Source organism: Vicugna pacos, chromosome 35 (genome assembly GCF_048564905.1).
Source record: "Vicugna pacos chromosome 35, VicPac4, whole genome shotgun sequence".
Lineage (NCBI taxonomy): Eukaryota > Metazoa > Chordata > Mammalia > Artiodactyla > Camelidae > Vicugna > Vicugna pacos.
Genome location: NC_133021.1, coordinates 13,737,014 through 13,759,000, shown reverse-complemented (window position 1 = coordinate 13,759,000; position 21,987 = coordinate 13,737,014). Strand labels below are relative to the sequence as shown.

The window sequence follows — 21,987 nt, the reverse complement described above, 5'->3', positions numbered from 1 at the left end:
CTGAAGTGCTTTGAGTCGGGTTGTGACTATGCACTCTCACAGCCAGTTCATCCCAATGGTCCCTGCAGCGCTAATATTTCTATGACTTTCCACCCCTGAGAAGCTCGCTGGTGAGGGCCCATGGTGTTTAACGTCAGACCTGTGTTCAAATCGCAGCTCCAACATTTGTTCATTGCACGAGCTTTGCAGCTTCGGTCCTGACCTCTATCAAATGGAGATAATAATACCTGCTTCCCAGATTGATGCGATGGTGACAGGAGATTGTGTGTTTGAAAGTAATAAAGCCTAGAAGAGATAATAAATATTCTGAAAGTGTTCCCCCAGGCCTCCCCAACCAAACCAGGATCAGTGGAGTCAGAGGTCTAGCCCACACCTTCTCTGACTGATCCTTCTAGAATTAACTCAGTTGTCTCTCTTTTGGGAAGGCTTCCCCGCCCACACACCTCTGCAAACCTTAACTTGATGCCAATTCTCAGTGGTTTTACAATCCTCTGAGATTAGCACTTGCACCATTCATAGCACTTAACCCAGTTTTTAAGAATAGTTTGCCACTTTTGGTGGGGGTACAGCTCAGTGGTAGAGCACATGCTTAGCATGCAGGAGGTCCTGGGTTCATTTCCCAGTACCCCCATTAATAAATAAATTGATAAATAAATAAACCCAATTACCTGCCACCCAAATTAAAAACAATTTTTAATAATAAAATAGTTGGACAAAAAATATTTTAAAAGAATAATTTGCCAATTTATTCATTGTAGCAACACATGTCCATTATTTTTAAAATTGAAAAATATAGAAAAGTGCAGATTGCTATAATCAATGCACGAATCAGCCACACTTGCATTCCTACAACCCAGAAACAAGTGAGACATGATTCTCTCTCCCTCTGTCTCTCCCTCAACCTACAACTATTTGTGCACTTTTAGTTGCAAGTAAGAGCAAACCAGGACTCAGCATTCATTTGGCTTAAATAAAAAGAGATAATTGACTCGCCTCACCTAAGTCCAGCAACAAGGTGACTTCTTAAGCAGGACAATTCACTAAAAGTCAGTCTCAAGTTACAGCAACAAGGAACTGGGACTGAGGCAAATTTAATGTTCCTTAAGTGCTATTATGAAGATCAAGTGAAAATCAGTCAACTAAATCTAGATAGCTAAAATAAGTGAGTAAATTCAGCAAACTGGCCACATGGGGAATTACAGTGGGCAGGCATTTGGTGAACAGACTTTTGGCCACTGACCTACAGGGATGACACTAAGGTTGATGGACCAGCAGATCAGCACCCCCACCCTCTGCCCCAAATCTAGGCCTTTCCATTTTCCTGTCTTCTCCTGGGTGTCAGCTCAGCCCAGCCTGGCTGTGTGGTGGCATCCACGTGCAAACATCACGTCATGTTCAGACCCATGTGCCGCAACCTACCACTGGCAAGGGGGCGTCATGACCACTGACGATTGGTTCTGCAGGGCCAGCCAGCTCCCTGAAGCACACAGCCCTGCAGAGAAGAGAAATACCAACAAAATGGTGTTGTGCACCCCACTGTTCACAGTAGCACTATTTACAATAGCCAACACATGGAGACAACTTAAATGTCCATCAACAGATGCCTGGATAAAGATGTGGTATATTTATACAATGGAATACTACTCGGCCATAAAAAAGAATGAAATAATGCCATTTGCAGCAACATGGACAGACCTGGAGATTGTCATACCAAGTGAAGTAAGAGACAGAGAAAGACAAATATCATGCCACTTATATGTGGAATCTAAAAAAATATATACAAATTCTATTTACAGACCAAAACCAGACTCACAGACATAGAAAACAAACTATGATTACCAAAGGGGAAAGGACAAGGAGGGATAAATTAGGGGTTGGGGATTAACACATACACACTACTGTACATAAAATAGATGAACAACAAGGACTTACTGTAGAGCCCAGGGAACTATATTCCATTTTTCATAATAACATATAATGGAAAAGAATCAGAAAAGAAAAAAATATATATGCATGTATATGTATAACTGGATCACTTTGCTGTACACCTGAAACTACCAGTGTAAATCAACTACGCTTCAATAATTTTCTTTTTTAAATAGTGTTGTTAGGAGGGAGGAGGGAGACAGAATGGGTAGGAATCAACAGTTTCTGCTACCCTTGCCTTTTGATTTAACATATATAAATGTCTCCATGACAGTAAATGTTTTTTCACTGTTTCTGAAAACGTGATTTTAATTGAAAGTATAAGTGCATGAACACCTCATAATTTAGACATTCCCTGTTGAATTAGGGCAATTCAGTTTTTCACTGTGATAAATCACTCAGTGTTTTGTCCACAGAGCTGTCATATTCATGTCCATAAACCCATTACCTCAAAGAATGCTGTTTCTCTTATGCAGTAAGTATTGCCATTGACAGTTAGGTGCCATTTTGTTTACTCATGTGCCATCAATGAATCAAGTAAATGATTGTTTGAGAAATGCTGGGTTTGTGATATCCACATGGACTTCTGTAACCTTCACCACCAGCTCCCATGTTACCTTACTTTTTCCCCCAAATAGAAGAGCTCTTGGCCAACTCATTTCAACAAGTGTTTACTGATAACATTGCCAAGCCCGATAAAGTGAATAAGACCCAATCTCTGCCTTTTTTTAGTTTATAATTAGTAGGGTTTTTCCGAAGATAGCTCTCTACAGATAGCAGCCTTCAGATTATCATAACTGTCTGATCCATGTATTTGTTTAATGTTTATTGAGCATCAATTATACGCCATGATCTGTTCTAGAATCCAGGGGCACAGTGCCCTCACAGGACTTCACAGAATCCCTGGGCACTGAGAAAGCAGGCTGAGTGGATCTTTCAAAGTCGTTCCTCCCACCCATTGTTCCCAGGCCCCCTGTCACTTAGGAAGGAAACACCTGGCCTCCCTGCCTTCTTCTGCATACTTCTGAGGGAACCAATTCATGTATATTTCTTGCTTTTGGCCTTGTCACTGATGCCATAGATAATGCAGCTTTCTCAGCAAAGGGCTCAGCCCACAAACTTGATTTGGACAAACTATTTCCTGACACAGCTCATAGCTCACAAGCAAGGCAGGAAGTGCTGCTGCTCACAATGAACTTGGCTGTGGCTGTGGCTGCAAATGGCCTGGGAGGACTCAAATCCTGCTGACCCAGTGACTCCACCACGTTCTCTCCCAGGACCCTGGACCTGTCAAGTGGTGAGAGGCCACGGAGCGCTGGGCTCTGACCTGGGACTTCCGTTCAGTGTGGAATTTTTCAGGATAACATTTCATACTTAGACATGTCATGCTTAAACACAAACTGTTCTGCAGTGGCCCAGGTGAACCTGGTTTGAATATATATATAAACATTTCATTTTTGCCATAAATAAAATTATGAGAATATTTGTACCTTTTTGTCATCCATCTAAACCTATATAGTTAGTAAATTCCTTTTCTGACTCAAAAGCACTTGATTGAAAAATAAAATCTTGATTCACAGAATTTTAGCATTAGAAAGGCCTTGGAAATAATCTAGTCCAATGATGGGCAAATGTGGCTGCCCATCTAAATGACATAGGGAGATTATCTTTTTCTTTTTCTTGTTTTCTTTTTTTTTTTTGATTGATTATACTTGATTTACAACATTGTGTTAATTTGTGGGGCACAGCACAGTGATTCTTTTATACATTTATATGTATATTCATCATCATATTCTTTTCCACTATAGGCATTGAATATAGGTACAAGCTATTAAATATAGTTCCCTGTGCTATACAGTAGGACCTTGTTGTTTATCTATTTTATGTACAGTAATTAGAATTGGTATCTGCAAATCTCAAACTCCCAATTTATCCTTTCCATCCCCTTTCCCCCTGGTAACCATAAGTTTGTTTTCTATGTCTATGAGTCTGTCCCTGTTTTGTAAACAAGTTCATTTGTGTCCTTTTTTTTTTTTAAGGATTCCACATATAAGTGATATCATATGGTATTTGTCTTCCTCTTTCTGATTTACTTCACTTAATATGATGATCTCCAGGTCCATCCACATTGCTGCAAATGGCTTTATTTTATTTTTTATGGCTGAGTAGTATTCCATTGTGTAAATATACCACAACTCCTTTATCCAGTCATCTGTCAATGGACATTTATGTTGCTTCCATGTTTTGGCTATTGTGAATAGTGTTGCTGTGAACATCGGGGTGCGTGTACATTGCTGAATTACTTTCCTCCAGATATATGCCCAGGAGTGGATCATAGAATCTGGATCATAGGGCAAGTCTACTTTCAATGTTTTAAGGAATCCTCATACTTTTTTCCATAATGGCTGCACCAAACTACACTGGACATGGGAGTTTTTAAGACTCTAGATTCCCAGGCCTCACCTGGACCAAGAAAATCAGATTCTCAGGGCATCAGATACCAGTGTCAGAAACATGAGTTCAAACCTATCATTTCAAAGATGAGGAATTTATGGGCCAAAGATTTGTGGAGTCGCACAGTCATATTATGTCAATGGGAATAATACATTTGGTTTACTCAAACATCAATGTCTTTCTTAAGTTTATAACCCCCAAAAACCCAGTGAAGCCAGAAGAGAGGCACTGCTGAGAGTCTGGAATCCCTGCAAGGAGGTGGGGAGAGGTCGGTCAATGAACAGCTGGGGCAGAAGGGGCGGTAGAGGCTGGGAGGGCTGCAGAGTTGCCGGAGGAGGCCATCGGGGAGGGCACCAGGGAGCCTCTGAGCAGCAGCGAGGCACTCCTACCCCAGGAGCCGCTCCCCTCCTCTCCAGTGCGGACTGTGGAGCAGGTCCGGGCGGGATCTGACAGGCCGGTCCAGTGCCGGGAGCCTGACTCAGACCGATGTCACCGTGACTCAGAGGCTGGATGGGACTGTGCACCTGGCACTCCCGTCCCCGAGGCAGGAAGTTGGCCCCGGAAAGCAGCGGGCCACTCACCTCCAGAAGACACCCAGGCCTGCAGCCTGGGGCTGCTCTTTTCTGCTTAATGCAGAGAAATACATAAAGTGGCATGATACAGCTTTTAAAAGTTTATTTATTTATTTACATTTTTTGCTAATTTTTGGGGGGGAGTGGGGGTAGTTAGGTTCATTTATTTATTTTTCGGCGGAGGTGCTGGGGATGGAACCCAGGACCTTGTGCATGCTAAACACGCACTCTACCACTGAGCTGTACCCTCCCCTCCATGATACAGTTTTTTAGTGGAAAAACAGTGAAGGTTCACTTTTCTTTTAAGGATACATAGTTTAAAAGGCAGGCTTAAATGTGATTGAAAGGAAGATTACTAGCCAGGAGCAAGTTCTCCAATAAGATGCATTTGCTCCATGGATATTCACTGAGCACCTACTAAACGCTGGGCAGTGTTGCAGGTGCTGGTTTCTGCAGCATCCATTCTTAGAACGGAAATATTTAAAAGAGCAGCAATTTAGTCAAATGAGAAACCTAAATTAAAGATCATGTCATCCTAGCAAATGGAAAGGATGTACTAGGTGAATTTTGCTTCTGTATGGCATGTTAGACGTCAAAATCCACAAACTACAATACTACATTTTTAAACTCTTGTGTTAACCTGAAAAGTACTGACATATAATTTTAATAGTATTACCAATAGCAACAATTTCTTGAACACTCTGTGCTAAGCATTATGCATTTCTGAAAATTTAATTCTTACCATAAACTTTTGAGGCAGGTCTCAAAAAAAAAATCTCCATTTTACAGACATGGTAATTGAAGCACAGAAAGGTTAAGAAACATGTCTAAGATTACACAGCTCTTGAACTAAATTCAAACCCAGTTAGTCTCAACCCCCAGTCCCCATTTTTCACAAATAAGCCCTAGTGCCGCCCTAGACATCCTCGTGAATCTGCATGTGTTATGCGTGGGAAAGGGCGGAAAAATGGTTAAATGCCCAGGCTTTGGTGTCAGCTGCGTCCCCTTTGCATCCTGGCTCTGCTGCTGCATAGCCAAAGAGTACCTGTCTCCCCGAGTTGTCCTGGGTTTTCAGGATAATTCACATTAAGCACACGGACTACGGACAACAAGATGATGGTGGTGGTGACAACAGAGGAGCCAGAGTCTTGGCTTTGCTGTGAAATCTCCTCTTCTTACTCCAATCCCCCAAGTTCTGAAATTTGAGTCCCTGAATTGCCTAAGAATAGTGACAAATTATCATCAGATTGCTGGTTTGTTTCTTTCTTTATTCATCATCATCCAACTGGGAGATAGTGAGGGTCATTCTAAACACAGAGCAAGGGCTTTGAAGCCAAGAGAGGATGTAAGTCTTGGTTCTCACACTTACCTGATGTGCAACTTTGGACTAATTATTAAATGTCTAAGCCCATATTTCTCAAGCTGTTTATGGGAAAGATCAGTCTCTCTCTCTCTTCCTTCCTTCCTTTTTCCTTTCTGGCTATTTCCAATCTATTTTGGACCGACACTGTTGAAAAATACAGTAGAAATATCTTAGTAATGCGCTACAAACACTCTAAATGCTAACTCTCAATTTCTGTTCTAACTCCAGTGAGGACATTAACAGTTTGTGGACATCAGAGTACTACTGCTTTTTTTCATCATTTTTAAAATGGGGACCCTAGTACTTGTGGTCGTTGTGAAAAATCGAGTGAAATCATGCAGATAAAGTGCTTGCCTCACATATTGTGGCCACTGAGCTGGTAGCCCCTTAGAAGTGCCTGTTCCTGGCTTGTGCTAGGAACAGGGGTGAAGAGACACAAGAAAGATCTGTAGAAAGGCATCTCAGGTATTCGTGGCTGAGTCCCTTGTGAGTCCTTTTTCTCCCTAGCTCTTTGGGCAGCGGAATTGCTCCTTGGGCGATATGTCCATCAACTCCAGTTTTTTTCATGATGTTTTAGTGACCAGCCTGAGGTAATCCCTGAGCCACACCAGAGGCCTGTGCCTTCTGAACTCAGCCCACCTTTCTGTTTTGCTCAGTATAAGGATAACCCCAGAATGTCACTCAGAAGTGAAACAGCTCTGGCTGTCTTGCCCAGCTAAATTAAACCGAGAAAACATGGACAAAGAACATATTCAATAGCTGTGTCATTACTCCATTGGTGGTATCATCCATTTGGCTTTAGAAGTGGCTTGAGTAAGGTCCCAGTGGAGCTGAGGAAGGCGCTGGTGCTGCCCTGAAATGCTCCCCATCAGGACCATTCATATAGAATATATTCGCCTACAGAAAGTGCAGCTGAGTCACAGAGATGCCATCAGCAGCCTCCAGCAACGTTTGAAGACACTCAGAGAGCATCTAAGTGATTACACCGTGGTGCTGACAGGGGATAGGGTGATGTCTCCTTGCTCATGGGATTTAACTGAACCTGACACGAGCTGAAATCAAATAAACAGAAAGCCTAAACTGGAAGATGACAAACATCTCCAAGGTTTGTTTGATGACTCTCACCCTGAGTAATATCCTCAAAACCATGAAGGAAAGTGGCCTCATGCAAACAGCAGTTGAGGCATGTCTAAAAATACCAGGGGAAAAGGAAGCTCTCAGAATCCAGATTTATGTCAAATTTCAGTTGACATCCAACTATATCCAATAATAAACATTAATATGACTCCATATAGTAGTCTTTATTGTAGTAATAAATACTTAAAACACTTTCTGTAGATTATTTATATCAGATGAGAAATCCTAATGTAAATGTAATTTTATCGTTCACTGAGACATGGAAAGCTACAATACTGAAAAGCATCCGAAAGGTAATATCTCTGTTGTATAAGACACACCAAGAAAACTTCCATGCAAAGCCTCCAACAGAAATAAGCTCGTGGAGAAAAAAGACGTGACAGTCAAATAAAAAGCCAAAGTTCGTCAATTCAGAGAGAAGAAAAATTGATACATTGAACATTGGGCTGTCTAAACAATGAAAATATCGTTAAGACTGATCACCCTCCACTAGCTGAGCTGGCACTGTCTAATGGTCACAACATCAGCTTCGTGATCACAGAGTGGGTAGGTAAGAGTCGTGGTATAGAGCTGGGAAGAAGACAGTTTTAGCCTCTAAAACAACTGGATTAGGGGGAAAGAAGCATTAATGGGATAACCTGAAAAAGCAGTCCAAGTGAACAATAACAAAACACATGCAGGTAGGGGACATGAAGTTGTTAAGATTACAAGCGTTCAGTTACACAAGTCCGGGCTGAAATCTTTCCATAAAATTCTCAGGGGATCAATTTCCAAAATATACAAACAGCTCATACAGCTTAATATCAAAAAAAAAAAAAAAGCAACCCAATAAAAAAAAATGGGCAGAAGACCTCAATAGACATTTCTCCAAAGAAGACATTCAGATGGCCGACAGGCACATGAAAAGATGCTCAACATCACTAATTATTAGAGAAATGCAGATCAAAACTACAATGAGGTATCACTTCACATCAGTCAGAATGGCCATCATTACAAATAATAAATGCTGGAGACGGTGTGAAGAAAAGTGAACCCTCCCACACTGTTGGTGAGAATGTAGTTTAGTGCAGCCATTATGAAAAACAGTATGGATATTCCTTAAAAACTGAAAATAGACTTACCATATGATCCAGCAATCCTACTCTGGGGCATATATCTGGAGGAAACTCTAATTTGAGAAAGTATATGCATCCCAATGTTCATAGCAGCCCTATTTACAGTAGCCAAGACATGGAAGCAAACTAAATGTCCATTGACAGATGACTGGATAAAGAAGATGTAGTGTATATACACAAAGGAATACTACTCAGCCATAAAAAAGAATAAAATAATGCCATTTGCAGCAACATGGATGGATCTAGAGATTGTCATAAGTCAAGTAAGTCAAACAGAGAAAGACAAATATCATACATCACTTACATGTGGAATCTAAAAAAAATACAAATGAACTTATTTGCAAACTGGAAATAGACTCAAAGACATAGATAACAAACTATGGTTACCAAAGGGGAAAGGAGTGGGAGGAGGGATAAATTAGGAATTTGGAATTAGCAGATACACACCGCTAAATATAAAATAAACAACAAGGACCTACCATATAACACAGGAAACTATATTCATTATCTTGTAATAAGCTATAGTGGAAAAGAATATAAAAATATATGTATATGTATAACTGAATCACTTTGCTGTACACCTGAAACCAACCCAAAATTGTAAATGAATTATATTTCAATGAAAATAAATGTTTAAAGATCATTCTACAAAATTCTGTAAAATGACCTCCTCCCTTGCAGATTTTGGAGATGGTATACGAAAAGTGCTTAGCAAACTCCTAACATCTACTCTGGGTTAGAGAAATGAGAGCCACCATCAAAAGCATTAATAATAGTAAAGCAAGAATGATGACTACAGTGATTACAGCCTAGTCCACTCACTGTTTAACCTGCCGGTCCACCAAAATAGGAACATTTTCTAAAACCTAATGATAATCATAAAGTATCATTTATTTCTCTATAGCTCCCTTAAAAAGAAACTTATTTATAAGGGGAAAGTGTAGATAAATCTGGCAAATTCACAAGAGGCCTATTCTATTTTATTTCATTTGTAAACTGGAGTGAAATAGATACTCTGAGGGCTTCAATTATTTATTTAGTGAAGTACCAAGTAGTGTAGGTGGCACTATACTACTATTTAAACTTTAACCAATATACCTAAAAAATAAATATTGCTACAGGATAACTGGCCTAACTTTTTCAGTAAGCTGGTAACTAGAGGGGAAAAAATGGAGAGGAATTACTACTATAGATTGTAAAAGACTTGCAGGACAGAGTAACCGCAGGTGATGAAGGGCATTTGGGGGATCTCATTCGAACAAACCAACTGTAAAAAATGCACCTTTTTTTGCAGCCAACCTGGGAAATCTGATTATGGTTTGAGCATGAGATAATATTAAGGGAAAAAAATGTTGCTTTTATTGAGAGTAATAATGGCATTGTGACTGTACAAGAAAATACCCATATCTTTAAAAATTTACACCAAAGAATGTGTATGAGATGGGTTCTCAGTGACTGGGTTTTGCTTCCAAATAAACTTCCAAAAAAGGAAGACCAGGGATGGGTGAATCAGAGGCAGGAGAGGCCTGGTAACTGTTAACTCCGGGGGTGAGAGGAGGGACGTTCACTGCACTCTTTCTGTCTTTTAAATATGCTTCAAATTCTAAATGACAAAATCACGAAATGAAAAGCACTTCAACCCCAGGTAGTTAATGTTCTCTCACTATTTTTAAAAGATGATTCTTAGAAATAAAAATTCAATTTGTTCATATTTACTTCTATTTTTTTCCCAAGATTTTTGGAAGATATTTCCTCTCCATTATATCAGAAGGAATATAATGAAAAGACTTGGCATTTATAGTATTCACAATATATCAGAACCTCTACATTTAAAAAAATCTTCTTCACAGAGGCTTTGAAATGATCAGGAAATCTGGCTAATCACAAGCAAGTTTAGGTACTCCAAGAAGCTCTACCAAGATTTTAAAGGCATGTACTTCACAATGGCATGGATGGCTGTTAAAAGGTATTTTTGTTTCAAGCTGAATAAATCAGACTATCTGATCAATTCTTTTGGATTAAATTAAGCTTATGTTTTGCCTCCGTGTGTGTGTGTATGTATATATACATATAAGTATACTTACATGTGTACATACACATATAAGTCCAAAGAAGAAATGAAAGTTGGTGTCCTAAAGATCATTTCTGGTTTGAAAATTTGGGGGACAGTCCTCTCCCGGGCCTGGGAACAAATTCCTCAACACCTCTAATTAATTCCAGAGTCCCCTCCCAGAAGGAAATCACCAAGGACACCTTACAGATGTGCTGGATTCTGCCTTTCCGTCTGTACAGGGGCGCCCGTGTGATGTCTGCTTCCAGCCTGGATGGAGACAGCCCTCTGTCTCAGCCCCACGGTGATGATGAGGCCATGGGTCTGGTGGGAGGTAGTTCTAAAGTCGAAACCACAGACTTCAAGTCTGAGCAGTCTCAGAGAGCTCACTGCCCAGCCCTTTCCTGCAGAGACAGCGCCATGACCTTCCAGCTGTTTCACTCTGGCCGGCTCAGGTCTGCCAGTCCCTTTCACCTCCTCTCTCTGGAATGCCTCACGTGCTCTGTGCCCCCCTCTTAGGACAAATCCCCTCCCCTTTCTGTTTGACTCTCACATCTTCCCAGTCTCCTAAATGGGGAAAGACAAGGGTTATTCGTACCTATTTCTAGTCTGTGAAAGAAAACATTACCAGATGCTCTCTAAGAAGAAACCTAGAATAATACTGAAACTTGCACTTTCCAAGTGAACCACAATAAGACCCATACAAGGTTTTGGATACTTTTAGAAAGAACTAGAATCGCTGTGGACTAATAAGCGGGAAAAGTTTGAAATTGCATATGGATATTTACTAGGAAATCACTACTCACAAGAAGAGCTTTTGTAATGAAATTTGGAGTTGAAAGTTCTTTGCATTCCTCACTGGTAAGGCAGCAAACTCAAAACCAAACTGCAAGTCCACCTGCGGATAGAGGCAGTATTGTCTTATTTTACTAGTGACATTACGATTACAGGAAAGAAAAAAAAAAAGGAAAACGAAAAGGAAAGGGAATTTATTTTCTTCAGTGAATTACAGGAAGTTCAACATTTCAAAATACAAGTCCAGACATCCAACTCAACACAGGTAGCATCAGAATCTAATCAAAATGGCATTAGCAGCAAAAGCTGTTTGCTTCCCACCTATTTTTGCATAACATCATGATTTAGCAGCTGCAAGACTTTCAACAGGGTTAAGATGGTCGCTCTAATTTACACTGCAGGCTGTCTCTTAGATTAGTTATCCTCCCCTAAAGGCTGTGGTCTCAGTCTTGAATCCATGTCATCTTTTATGATAATAATATCACTAAGTGTTTTTTGGGGGGGAGGGGGAGGTAATTAGGGCTATTTATTTATTTTGTATTTATTTTTAATGGAGGTACAGGGGATCGAACCCAAGACTCTAAGCACGTGCTCTACCACTGCACTATCCCCACAGCCCCAAGTAGGTGTTTCTTAATGTTTATAATTAAGTGTTTCTTGATGTTTGGACTTGTCTTAAGTGTAACATCTGGGGAAAAAAAGCTGCTTTCTGCTCTGCCAGCCTCATGCTAGCTCCAATTTCCTCCTTAAGAGCCCAAGGCAAAGAGCACCCCAAACTCTGAAAATCTCGAAGTAAAGGGAAGGATCAGAAATGTATGAATCAAGCATGAATTACTTAAACTGCTCAGAGGCAAAGAAGCATAGAGCCTGTTTGTAAAGATCCCCAGAGATGTAGATGATTCCACAACCTCAATGACTAATTCCTACTCCATGATTCTTCATCTTATTTAACCAGAATCCAAGGGCTGGATGTACACTACGCTTCTCCACTGTGGAGTCTCAGAAGAGCTGGACCTCCCCCCACCCTGGTACTCCACTTGGACCACAGGACTGCAATGGACTGTGTCTGAGATGGTCTGGCTATTCCAGCAGGACTGAAGCACTTCATTTTCGTCACGTGGAGGGTGTTTTCCGCACACAGACACACAAAATCACCAGCCGTTCAGCCATCCCTGAAGCGTTCCCTCTCACTTGAATCATTCTCCTCTGGCGCACTCACTTTTACTGCTTCTCTGTAGAACTTCCACCCACCCACCCACCTACACCCACACCCACACACCAGTGCTGCACCCAGATATTTCATTTCTTGCCAACTTCCATGTTCTGTCTCTGAGCTGTGGCTTTGAGACCTCATTCTCCTCACCACCACCAGAAGCTGACTTTTTCCCCCTAGAGGTGGGAGATTTTTTTCTATACGAAAGTAAGCGGTTTTTTTTTTTTTTGCCTTTTATTCAAATGACTGTGTTCAATGACAAAAGAGAACTTGCAGGCCTGGCGGGGCCAGGCACTGACGCAGTCCTGGACCGCGCCTGCAGGAGCCCCGCTCACCCCTTAGCCAAGGTGCCAACTGCTCTCGGTTCTACTCCAGTTGATACAACTAATGAAAACTGTACAGTTAAACTGTGAACACCAACCAGTGACCTCTGATAGCTCTGGGGCCAAATTCCTCCTGGCACAGTCTGCCTCTAAGCTGCAAAGATCACCCTTAGGCCGGGTTTGAAGCAGTCCCTTTTCTCTCCTCTCTCCTACTTTTTTGGCTTCTGGATTTTATTCAGATCTAATCTCTTTAAGCCCTGCTCCTCCTGGGCCCAGTTTGGTCAGCAGGGTGTGGGTCCCCAGGTGCACGGTGGCAGATAAATTCTGAGTGCCAAAGAGAACAGGGCTGAATGGTTCTACTTTACATAATAGCCCAGGGGCACTTGAAGGCTGTTATCGGTCGTAACCAGCTTTTCCTTTTCCTGGTTCCACCATCCTACTTGCTCTGGTTTTTCCCTTCAGTTGTGGGGTTTTGTTTTTTTTTTTTTTGGTTCTCTGTATATATATTTTTTTACTGAAGTATAGTCAGTTTGTAATGTTGTGTCAATTTCTGGTGTACAGCATAATACTTAAGTCATTCATTTTCATATTCTTTTTCACCATAAGTTACTACAAGATATTGAATATAGTTCCCTGTGCTGTACAGGATGAACTTGTTTACCTATTTTATATATGTTAGTTTGTATCTGCAAATCTTGAACTCCCAATTTATCCCTTTTCACCCCCTTCCCCCACTGGTACCATAAGTTTGTTTTCTGTGAGTCTTTTTCTGTTTTGTAAGTAAGTTTGCATGTGTCACTTTTGTAGATTCCAGATATGGTATTCACATGGTATTTGTCCTTCTCTTTCTGGCTTACTTCATTTAGAATGATGATCTCCAGGTCTATCCATGTTGGTGCATTATTTTATTCTTGTTTATGGCTGAATAGTATTCCATTGTATAAATATACCACAACTTCTTTATCCAGTCTTCTATTGATGGACATTTAGGTTATATTCATGTCTTGGCTACTGTAAATAGTGCTGCTATGAACATTGGGGTGCATGCATTTTTCTGAATTAAGGTCCCCTCAGGATGTATGCCCAGAAGTGGGGTTGCTGGGTCATAGAGTAAGTCTATTTTCAGTCTTTTGAGGAATCTCCATACTGTTCTCCATCACAGCTGCAGCAAACTGCCTTCCCACCAACAGTGTAGGAGGGCTCGCTTTTCTCCACACCCCCTCCAGCATTTATTGTTGGTGGGCTTTTGAATGCTGGCCATTCTGACTGGTGTGAGGTGATACTTCGTTGTAGTTTTCATTTGCATTTCCCTTTGTTTTTTAGGCCCCTGCCCTTTCATCTTCCCTGTGGCTCCTCTCTGAACTTTTCCCATTGCTCTGAAGCGATTAGTACTTTACACATTATTCTTAGAAGCATCTGACCAGCCCCTCAGGAGATCACACGACAAAGACAGTAAGGCGCTCGGGACAAAGCAGCAGCCCAGGGTGTCGGCTCGCCAACCAAGCCAGCGGGCCTGCAAGCCGGTGCTCACCTGTGGTCTTGGAAGGCCTTTTAGAGGAAGGGAGGGAAACGAGGCACCCGCACTGCTGCTTTGGTTACTGATAGTACTTCATGGGACTCTCCCGTCATATGTATAGTCTCATCTACTTCATCGTCCATAAACACCCTGAGAGGAAGGTCGTTACTAACTCCAGGTAACAGGTGAAAAAGCGAAGGCTCAGAGACGCGGTGAGGTTCCAGGTTTGTTGACCTCAAAGTGCAAGCTTCTATGCTACGCTACGTCAGCTGTTTTGCAAAATACCACAGGCAGGGAAAGACTTTTCTGCCCTGGAAACAGCTCCACCAGAGGGCTTTTGGGGTCGTCCTCACGTTCTAAAAATGGCATATTCAATCCCAAAACTTTGCAGAAAGCAGCTGCTGCTGTTCTGTCTCCTTCCCCAGCTGACTTCTGCTCAGGAGGGCAGGAGAGGGGGGCGGAAATACAAGAAAAGGCAGACAGAACATTGATGTGGTACCAAAGATGTAAAGGATGATTCTTGAAATTAGATTTGCAGGTGCATGAATGGGATTTGTAAGAGGCTAGATTCAAGTGAATGATAACTTATCTATGCAGTTTAAACACAAGGACCTTCTTGATTCTTCTAGAGCACTGTAGTGGGGTCTGCAGGCGTGCCATTTCCACACTGGCATTTGTCATTGGGTTTGCACTGTCACTGTTCACCCATCTGTCAAATCTGTAGACAAATGGTTTCCATCTTGAGTTCATGTAAATTATCTTGTTCATGTTGTCATTTATTTCTTCTGTGTTTTTCTTTTTTTTTTTCTGATTCACTCTCCCAGACACTGATCTGCTTTTGATACTAATTCTGTTTTCCATAATGTTAGCAATCCACAGAGATTTACCTATAAATTAGTGGGTCTCCTCTGTACTGTCTAGGACTGACTACCGTCTCTGACTGACACACAACTGCTTCTTAAAGAAGGAAAGTCTGCACTAGGTTTGCTTCACTCTAAAAGCCAAGGTCTTTGGAAGAACGAATCCTTTCCTAGAAACGTCAGTTTACTGTCTTGGAAAGGAGGGTTTATTTTGAGGTAGATACTTATTTTCAGAAATAGCCTTCTGGTATTAAAGGCTTATGTTTTGGAGGGAGGGAAGATGTGTTCTTCAGCCTGGTCATTATGTACACATAATAACTATCAACTATCTTTCCATAAAATACATTCAGGTCTAACTCATTCTTTCTTTTTTTCTTTTTTAAAGAATGTTTGCAAAATGCTTTTGTTTATTTTTTATTATTGTTATTTTAAATTTCTTTTTCAGTTTTATTATGCAGAGTTATTAGTTTGACTGCACATATACATTATATTGCATATACATACATACATACAATATACTGCACATTTTTTTTTTAGTTTACACATATGTACTGATCATTGTTTGTAAGAACAGATTAGAGCGTTAGCTTTCACTCATTCTCCTTTAACGCTGCTGGTTATTTCATTCCATGCACGTGTTAGAATTCATTTAATCAATTTTGCCTTTTCCTGAATGTCAGTTAGAATCATACAGCATGTAGCCTTTCTAGATTGGCTTCTTGCACTTAGTAATATTCATTTAAGTTTCCTCCATGTCTTATCATAGCTTGATAGCTTATTTCTTTTCAGCACTGAATGTACCATGGTTTATTTGTTCCTTCACTTACTGATCGACATCTTGGTTGCTTTCAGCTTTTGGCAGTTATGACTAAGTCATTCTAAACATCTGTGTGCAATTTTTTGGGTGGACATTTTTCAACTCCTTTTGGAGGAGGGTCAATCACCAAGGAGGGTGCTTGCTAGAACATATGGGAAGAGTATGCTTAATTTTGTAAGAAACTGCCAAACTCTCTTCCAAAGTGGCTGAACTATTTCGGATTCCCACCAGCAGTGAATGAGAGTTCCTGTTGCTCCACAGCTTCACCAACATTTGGTGGTGTCAGTGCTCCCAAAGTGGACATTCTAGTATTTGTGTTGTGGTATCTCATTGTTTTATTTTGCAATTCCCTAATGACATATGATGTAAAGCATCTCTTTGTATGCTTTTTTAAATTTCTTATATCTCCTTTGGTGAGGTGTCTGTTAAGGTCTTTGGCCCATTTTTTTCAATCGGGTTGTTTGTTTTCTTATTGCTAAATTTTAAGAGTTCTCTGCATGTTTCGGAGAACAGTCCTTTAATCAGATTCATCTTTTGCAAATATCTTCTCCCTCCTGGTGAAATTTCAATGTTCTGACTATGAGAAAAACAGTGTAGGTGACATTTTAGGCATGTGGCTGTCATAAGCAGTTATAAATAGGGAATTCTTGTGAGCATAGCCCAGAAAGCCTATGACACCAGCCACCAGTGATGCAGAAGTTCCAAAGCAGCAGCAGCACGGGGCTGGCTACTCTGAATGCTAAATGAAGTGTTCTGGGAAGTATAGTTACAATTAATATAACATTGTTCTCAATCTAATTAAAAATTGACAACAGGTTTTAAGCAGGGTGATTTTTAGGTATAATTTGAAGGCATTAAATTCCTAGTATGTAAGCTGGAAATTTGAAATAAAATGTTCCGGTTTCTCTTTGAAGTTTGTTTTACCTTGAATAGCAAGCACAAACAGCACACTCTTTAGTCGTGTGGTTGATCCCAAAGGACTGTGCTTTCTCTGTTCTACTTCCTACAGGTTATATAACACTGCAGGGGAAATCTTGTTATCACAAAATATTGGAGGTTTATCTGATGTTTAAAGAATTGTTTCAGATAGGAGTAGCTAATGTACAAGTCAAGATACCAGACCACCACAAAAACAAAAAATTTGTTTAGGCTTATAAAAGGGATGGATCTTATCTGTGCTTAAAAATTCATTCTTACATGAACATACATATATTTGTTTTCATATTCTTTTTCACTGTAAGTTACTAAAATAGTGATTCTTACTTTTTGAGGATTAAGATCCCACTAAAACCAGAATTACCTGCAGAATTGCAGATCTATATGTATAAGTGAAATTTTGTCTATAGTTTTGGGGGTTCAGGGACTCAGGGTTTCCTATACATGAGCACACGGCAAGAACTCAATTTTGGACAATATGTTATGAGATTAATGTGGGGGAGGAGGGCTATATTACTTACCAAACACACAAACTTTTCCGTTAACATAGCTGACTGACTTCTGAATGAATCTGGCCTAAAATTAAGCTGCTCCTAATTCAGATTGCTAAATTTTCTCAAGATACTCAAAAGCAATTAAATGAGGACAGAAATATTACTGTCTTATGGTCCCTAGCCATCACTCACTAGTAGCACCATCATTTCCTGTACTGAGCAACCCTGGTTCCCAAAAAAACTCCGGCGTGATTGGACTGTTTATATTTGGCATATTCTTCATTCTTTTTTGGGAAGGCACATTCCCTTCTCCAGCTGAAGAAACTCAGTGTCTGAAAAGAGCTGCCTGAAAACACTGTTCCCTCTGGGCTCTTAAAAATGTTCAGCATCTGAAAGCTGGCAGGGAATGCTCATGCCCAGAGGAGGCAGAACTCCGTGGACTGAGCAAGAAAAAACCCAGGACGCTATCTATGGAAAACAGGAAGCAGCACAGTTGAGACAGCCTTACTCACCCACGACCCGTATTCAAAGCCCTAACCCAGAAACTCTGAGCTACCTAGAAAAGGGAAAGACCCAATGGCTAGCCATAAGCTATAAGGACAGACTGTCCTGACACTTTTCCACCTTACTTTTAAATAAGCAAATGAATAAAATCCTAACTAAAGCCCTGGACCGGCTGGTCCAAGACACAGCCACCTACCACACACAGTTGCTTGCCCCTCCCTCCTGGGGAGCTGAATTTCTCATGGTCCCTCTGGCGACTGTAACGGGGCACTGAGAAACACTCACTAAATCAAAGCCCCCAAGCCAAAAATAGACCGTTGCAAAATACACGAACTTACAGTTTCTTTGCATTATTAGATTATTTGCATATTTGGAGACAGAAAAAGGAGGAACTGGAAGGACTGTCTCACACTTTCTTGTTTTTCAAAATGTCAGTAATTCCCAGGGCTATTTTGTTTGTTTGTTTTTAAACCCAGGGCACACAGATTCACATTTTAATAGATGGAGTGAAGTGTCTTCATAAAAGGAGTGGGGTTATTTATGATTCAGAAGCTTGTCCACATTAGTGTTCCAGGGCAGCATCAGAGACCCCTTTTCCTTCTAACCTTATCTGTTCATTTTTTTTCTTTGTTTAAAGGAGGTGTTACATTCTGAGTACCTGGAGGTGGCACATGAGGAAAATATATCCAGATCACCATGTAGAAACAGTTCTTAGAAAAGTAGCTGAGGCCTTCCCCAGCCACTGCGTCAGTCAGCTCCAGAAGCCATCACAGACACAATGGTATTTAAGACCCAGTCTGTTGATCCGCCACACTACTTGCAAGGATCTTCTTTCATTAAATCTCCTAGGAAATCTTTTCTAGGGCATCTTTCTCACACATCTTTCCTGTTGCCTATTGCACCTATAAACCTGGGACCTGACTGACGATAATTACTTTGGATTGCGATAATTACTTTTCCTGTTCCTCGTGATCTGGACACTTTTATTCACAGGGTGACCGTATAATCTATCATCTATATCAGGATGTACTTTTGAGAATAAAAACGGGGGCTATTAATAATTGTGTTTGGACAACAGACAGGCTGGGGCTATCATGGGCATACTGGGATACAAAGTCGCCCTGCTTATTTAAAACTGATCTGGTATGAAACACACCAGCCATTGTCAAGACCAAAACATTTCGGTCTTGGGTCTACTTCTGTTCGCACAATGGAGGTATTTATCCTTTGCTGTAACCCCATACGGTCTGGCCCAAGAGATACGATTATCGCACTTGGGAAATTATTTATAAGTAAATGTGTGCTAAACTATTTGCGTGTAGAATGTTACACTGTTTAGGGTTGTATCCATTGTCAAAAGATTGAAAAGGCTTCAAGTTGTCAGGGGATGAATTGTGGATTACTGGATAGGGCAGTATTTGATAGGCTGAGTCCTGAGAGTGCTCAAACTACAAGAGAGACATCGCTCCACTCCGAAGTAACATTGACTCTCTCCCACTCCCAATCCTGTCTTCCACAATCACATAATTAAATGTGACATACTAGATCTAAATCAGTGACCCAACTGTGATCCCATTGTCTGAAAGAGATACTCTGGTTTCTAGAGAAGCCTTTATCCTCTTCTGTGCTTGACTAAATGTTAGCGGTTCCTTTCATTTGTGTAAACGTATTCCTTAATTGTAAGTAGAAATGAGAATTAAACATGGATTGAAATTGAGTTGCGAAGCCCCATTAAAAAAAAATGGCAGGGCCCCCAAGCAGGGCCACTACTCTCCTGCCAACACCATCCGGTTCCCTGGCCCAGAGGCTCTATCTCACTTTTTGCCTCGGAAATGGCTTATTCTAGGAAAGTGGAACTTACACCTAAAATTCTATTTGTTCCCTGAGCTCATCCTGACTGGTTATTTCCTTCACTCCTGATTGGTCCATTTCTACAAAGCTTGTTCCTAATTCGTCAACTTTTGTTATACCTTATTTGCATATGATGTTGCAAAGTATAAGCTGGCAGCCTATAAAAGCCTGTGTAAACCTACAGAAGGGGTCCAGAGTTTGAAGTGTTAACTTTCCTGGGCCTGGTAGTGTAATAAACCTGAGTTCTCCAATCCTCTGAGTGCTGCTTGGTCTCTTGCCCGGATCCAGATTGCTGTCACAACTGAGCTGTAGCCCCCATCTGTAACACATTTTTCTGCAGCAAAATGAACCTGGCCATCCCGTAAAGTCTCTGCTGGTGAGCAACTCTGAGACTTTACTTTGAAAAACCGTAGGTGAAGAAAGATACATTTTGAAGAGCATGTTGCAGTATGCCAAAACTAAAGAAAAGGCAAAATTTTAATTATTTGACATTATAATTTAAGAAATGGCAGAAGATAATTTATAACTGGGCAAGAGTGGAGGTAAAGTACGATTTGCCTTTAATTCAAGATAGATACCTATCAGGACATGATTTAGCAACATGACCTTCACTATTCCAACCTACTAGGAATTCCTGTTTAACATGGTGAGACTGACCAACCTTTGTTTGGGGTGATCATACATTTTACAGTTAGCTAACTGTCCACTGGTTAATATTGATATAAAATGACAGGGCGAGTCACCATCCTGACCAATTACTGCTCCTCCTAGAGGACCTGTTCTTTAATTTCCTGTTTCCTCAAAGCTTGTGACTTCTGTACGTAAATTGCTACTCACACTTCAGTTTGGCCAAATGGTCTGGTGTGGCCCCAGAGCGAGCAAAGGGACCCTTTATTTGTCTCTCGAATATCAGCTGAGCCTCTGTTATGTGACCTGGAACAGTGTTTGACACTGGGATTAGAGAGATGATTAAAGTGCCCTTGAACTAATTTAGCTTAGTGCTGTGCAAATGTGGATGTTGTAATGTTCCAGTAGCAAAGATGGAATCCTCAAATCACACAGGGAGGAAAGTTCTGGGAAATGTCATGCAAATCAAGCATAGATAAATTATATTTTACCTTTAGAACTCTAATCTTTGCTGAGACCAGGCCAGTGCTGAGTCATTGTGAAAAGTGGTATAACCAATCCCTCTAAAAGTAAGAATGGGTCTCCTGTCCGCTGCATCATTGGGTTATTAATATAGAAAGATCATTTAGTCTCTTGGCCTTGGTCATCCATTAAGTGGGAAAAACCATCCTCGTTTCTTTAGACGTCTTCAGAGACTAACCAATAGTTTTGACTTTGCTGGCCAGCAACGTGCAAACCGTCCATAGGTGGGAGAGTTCTATTTCCTCTTCTCTTATTTAAGATTGGCACCCAGTGGGCATCGCGGCTTCCAGTCGCCCCAGAGTGAAACACTGCATCTCAGTTTGACAAATCTCATGACTCGCGTTCTAGTCCCATAGGGTGCTACAGCTCACCACGTGGCAACTCATTTTGTGCTAACAGGATGGCAGCTTGCCATCACCGCACTGAGTTACCGGGTTGCGTTTTGATGTCGCTTGGCACTGGTTTCTACCGTCATACCCAAATGTGCCCAGCCACGCTCATAATGAAATGTTTCCCTTCTCTTAAATGTCCCTTCTCCAGCCCCCAAGTCCACCTACTAAAACAAAGCGAGGATAAGCAGAAACTGTTATTAAGGATGAAACCTTTCCTTCTCATCCCGGCTCCTCATAAATGGACCTCCTGATGATCTAGCAAAAGCAGCTCTCTAACTCACCAGTTTTCTCTGAAACTTTTCTCGTCTCCATCTTTGCTGGCGCCCATCTCCTCCCCAAGTCTTCCCTTTTCTTCAAGACAGGAGTCAAGCAGACCATGACTCCAGAAAAACAGTATCGGGCTTAGCTACCCTCCTTTCAAAAGGAAAGCGTTTTTGGCCCCACGAAGCCTTACAGGGTGGTGACTAACTGTCTGTAGCCGCCGAAGGCAAGGGGCTCCCCGCAGGCAGGGTGTGAAACC

General features: G+C 41.1%; 1 long non-coding RNA gene across 2 annotated transcripts; it reads right to left on the bottom strand.

Annotated features, from left to right (window-relative positions):
* Positions 1–1,431: 1,431 nt before the first annotated feature.
* On the bottom strand, positions 1,432–21,971 carry LOC116277069 (uncharacterized). 2 transcript variants are annotated; one of them, XR_004186533.2, is made up of 3 exons: positions 21,749–21,971; positions 11,424–11,515; positions 1,432–1,492 (listed from the first exon to the last, which is right to left on the bottom strand). It is a non-coding gene; the product is annotated as an uncharacterized lncRNA (long non-coding RNA). The 2 variants fall into 2 exon arrangements; XR_012067222.1 differs by lacking the exon at positions 1,432–1,492 and adding an exon at positions 6,327–6,459.
* Between the last annotated feature and the right edge of the window lie 16 nt (positions 21,972–21,987).